Source organism: Chiloscyllium plagiosum, chromosome 3 (genome assembly GCF_004010195.1).
Source record: "Chiloscyllium plagiosum isolate BGI_BamShark_2017 chromosome 3, ASM401019v2, whole genome shotgun sequence".
Classification (NCBI taxonomy): Eukaryota; Metazoa; Chordata; class Chondrichthyes; order Orectolobiformes; family Hemiscylliidae; genus Chiloscyllium; species Chiloscyllium plagiosum.
In genome coordinates, this window is record NC_057712.1 from 13,094,544 (window position 1) to 13,099,262 (window position 4,719).

A 4,719-nucleotide genomic window follows, 5' to 3' on the forward strand; every position below is an offset into this window, starting at 1 on the left:
ACAGGTCCCACCTTCGCCAGAATGCAGTCCAATTGTCCAAATACCTGAAGCCCTCCCTCCTACACCATCCTTGCAGCCACGTGTTCAACTGCACTCTCTCCCTATTCCTTGCCTCACTGTCACGTGGCACCGGCAACAACCCAGAGATGACGACTCTGTCTGTCCTAGCTTTTAGCTTCCAGCCTAACTCCCTGAGCTCTTGAATGACCTCCCCACCCCTCTTCCTACCTATGTCGTTGGTGCCAACGTACACCATGACTTCTGGCTGCGCACCCTCCCCCTTAAGGATTCTGAAGACACGGTCCGAGACATCTCGGACCCTGGCACCCGGGAGGCAACAAACCATCCGAGAGTCTCGCCCATGTCCACAGAACCGCCTGTCCGTCCCTCTAACTAAAGAGTGTCCTATAACTAGCGGTCTCCTCCTCTCCCCCTTTCCCTTCTGAGCCTCAGAGCCGGACCTCGTGCCAGAGACCCGGTCACTGCAGCTTATCCCTGCTATGCTGTCCCCCCCAACAGTATCCAAAGCGGTATACTTATTGTTGAGGGGAACGACCAGCAGGCCGCGTTACTCGCAGGGACATACATGCATTTCATGCATTTACATAGACTGCATCTTGCAGCTCTTAGCTTCCTTTCTGAGCACTCACTCACTTCCCACTTAGTTGGAGGATGCCACGCTTCTGGACTGCATTACCTTTTAAAGCTCTTCAGTGCTGTTACAGACTGGCAACTTCTGTGACTTGCATTGTCTTTTAGGTCAGAGGGAAAGGAAGGTCACCTGTCACTGAATGGATAAGGGGGTGGGCATGTTGCTGGAGGACACTTTGCTACATCAATGTCAGACCTACAGCGCATACCAGCAGTTTACACAGCCTGAATGCTGCATGTGCTTCAAGAAAATGTAACATACCCGAAAATCAAAAGGGGCAAATCTTCAGTGGAGTAAGTGGGGCTACAGTCAGTAAAGAGGCTTGGCTGACAACGTTGCCAAAGACAACACTTACAACATTGTTACAATGACCAGCAAAATCCAATGGATGACACAGTGGGAGGAATAGTGAGATGAAATAGATTAATCAAAGTTAAAAATCACACAACACCAGGTTTTAGTCCAACAGTTTTACTTGGACTATTCAAGGTGGTGGTAGAGAGTGATGGATCTTTAATCTACTGACATTGCTTTCACTATCTACAGCTGTTGGAGAACCAGGCAGTGAGGACATCCTGAGCTATCACCATGGAGTTGTGTTGCCTGCTGGAGGAGCAGAAGGTATGGTGGCTGTCCCATCCGATGCCTGTCAAGGGCACATCTGCCGGCTCATTCCGAGAACGATTTCAGAAATCTGTCGGATTACCCAAGCTTTGTCCCAGAAATGCATCTGGGCTGTCACATTCTCCAGATATTACTCATCTCTCATGTATTGCGACTTCACTAGATCCAGTAGTCACAAAGGGAGACAAGTGGACATTTCAAGAATGTAACTGAACGTATATTGATTGATTTATTTATTGTCACGTGTACTGAAGTACAGTGAAAAGCTTTGTTTGTGAGCAGTACAAGCAGATCATTGTAAGCAAGGATCAGAAAGGCTGAGACAGGCATACAGGTTACATTGCATGGGCAAGAACATCATTAGTAAGGTCATCATTATTTGAGGCTATAGAGTCCATTCATCAGTCTAATATCAGCTGGAAAGAAGCTGTTCCTGAACTAGCTGGTGCATGTATTGAGATTTCTGTATCTTCTGCCTGATGGAAAAAGTTGTGCTTTCCAAAAGGATTAGCCACAATGAAGTGTTACTCATGCCACCTATGTGCTTTTATCTTCTTTTATTGCCCTCTGGCTGTGTTTAGGTACAGCCTCGGGCTCTGACAGCGAGGGTGGAGGGAGCCAGCTCTCCAGTTGACATTGTACATTCCTTCCTCCTGCCCTCCCCCAATCTCGATCACAGCCCATCACCGATTAGCTTCCCCAAAGAGGAAAAAGCAGTGGCTACTCATAGAAACTCATAAAATCATAGAGTCGTACAACACGGAAACAGACCCTTCAGTCCAACTTGTCAATGCTGACCAGATATCCTAAACTAATCTAATCCCGTTTCCCAGCACTTGGCCCATATCCCTCTATACCCTTCCTATTTATGTAGCCATTCATTTGCCTTTTAAATGTTGTAATTTTACCAGCCTTCGGCACCTCCTCTGGCAGCTCATTCCATACACGCACCACCCTCCACATGGAAAGGTTGACCCTTAGTCACTTTTAGATCTTTCTCCTCACCGTAAACCTATTCCCTCTAGTTTTGGATTCCCCCACTCCAGGGAAAAATACGTTAGCAATCTACCATATGTATGGCCCTCATAACACTATAAATCTTAGCGAGTTTTGAGAAGATTTGCAGCTCAGGTTGTTGATACGTACGTAAGTTAGCTCGCTGAGCTGGAAGGTTTGTTTTCAGACGTTTTGTCGCCACACTAGGTAACATCATCCGTGAGAGTTTCCAGTGAAGTGCTGGTGGTATGCTCCATCTCTCCATTTATAGGTCTTGGTTTCTTAAAGTGGGTGATGTCATTTTTGGTTCCTTTTTTCAAGGGAAGGTAGATAGGATCTAAATCAATGTGTTTATTGATGGAGTTCTGGGCAGGCGAAACAAAGACAGGCAAGAGAATTCTTAGAGGTGTAGCATTCTAATTAGAACTCTATCTCGCTGATGATGTTACCTAGTATGGTGACAACATGTCTGAAAACGAATCTTCGAGCTTAGCGAGCTAACATGCATACTTTATAAATCTCTATAAGGTCACCCCTCAGCCTCCAATGCCCAGGATAACATCCCCAGCCTATTAAATCTCTCCCTATAGCTCAAACCCACCAACCCTGGCAACATCCTTGTAAATCTTTTCTGCACCCTTTCAAGTTTAACAACATTTCTATAGCACAGAGACCAGAGTTGAATGCAGTATTCCAAACATGGCCTCACCAATGTCTTGTACAATTGCAAAATGACATCGCAAGACCAATACATCAGCTCCAGCAAGTACTCCATTGTACCTTACCTCCTGCAAGCCACTGATATATAGTTGTGAATCTGAAAGCAACTCTGAAGGGTGTTACCCAAGGTTAAGTGGGTGGGGATGTTCTTGTTAGTGTGGGGGAGATGATCAATTTCAGGGTACAGGGAGGTGCCAATCCATTATATTTAGCATATCAATATCTTACAGTTTACATGATATGGAGGTGCCAGTGTTGGACTGGGGTAGACAGATTACCCCTTTACATGTACCACTTTTATTTTCAAGGTTTTTTTGTGATTTTGGTGATAAAACAATGACACCTTGTGTAGGTTCATGCCTCTGTGAGCAATGAAGATACTCCAGGCACATAGCTATTTGTGTACCAACGTATTGACGATAAAGCTTGACCACCTTTTCATAGCTTCCCACTGTAAAGAAGGCATAATCCATTCCACATAGTGCTGTGTAACACAGTGTACCTTCAAAGGCATTTAGCACAGATTAGAGGACCATTGTTTTCAGGAATTTGTGACTGGAAGGCTTGAAGATCAGTGCGGGAACTCATCAAGACTGCCCTTATTGTCCAAACTGCTACAGGCTCAATTTTTGATTCTCTAAACTAGCCATTGTTTGTACACAGGAATTTTTGGCTTGCAAGATAGAAATTCTTGACGACAATACTGCTTCTAAGCTTCTGAAATCCATCTGTTTCCTGGGATACAGCCTTGAAAAGTTTGCAGAACACTGACATATCTTTCAGACAGAGACATCTCTTTGATGATACAAGCGTTTGCTGGCTATTTTTCAGCAAAAAGAATCTGAAACTTTTCAAATCACTGCAATCAAAAACTGGTCTGGCCTTGAATAAGCATGGATTCCCCTCACTTTATTCACCAACACACTCTATAAAATTGCATTGTTGAACCCAGGTCAAACAGATGCAAAGCTCAATGCTGCAGGCTTAATTTTTTTTATAAGAGAACAAGCTTTTCTAATCCAGTTTAATATTCATGTTACCAACAGTTTACAAGTCAAAGGAGTAAACTGTGCCTTTGTACAAGAGTGTATAACAAGCAGTTCAGGCAACTCAGCAGCTTGTCCTGACATCTTATACAGTTTTTATCAAGAGAATAAAAATCAGGAAAGTAATCAGCTGCAGAGTCTCCATCGCTCATTTTACACCATTTCACTATCAACCCCAAAGACTCTCTTTCGTTTGCTTTTGCAACACACACATCACAAAGTTTACAAAAACTGAAAGAGCTGCAGATGCTGTAATTCAGAAATGGAAACAGAAATTGCTGGAATGTCTGGCAGCATCTGTGGAAAGAAATCTGAGTTAATGCTTCGGGTTTGGTGACCCGTCCTCACAAAATGCATACTTTATTTCAGAGGGAGGCTGAAGTTAAAGATCACACAACACCAGGTTATAGTCCAACAGGTTTATTTGGAAGCACGAGCTTTCAGAGCGCTGCTCCTTCATCTAGTGGTTGTGTAGAATAAGATCATAATACACAGAATTTATAGTGAAATATTACAGTGTCATGCGACTGAAACGATATATTAAACAAACCTGGATTGCTGTTAAGTTGTTCATCTTTTAGAATGGGTTCGAGACACCACCCACGCCCTCCACCTCCTCCAAGACTTCCGTTTCCCCGACCCCCAACGCCTCATCTTCACCATGGATATCCAATCCCTCTA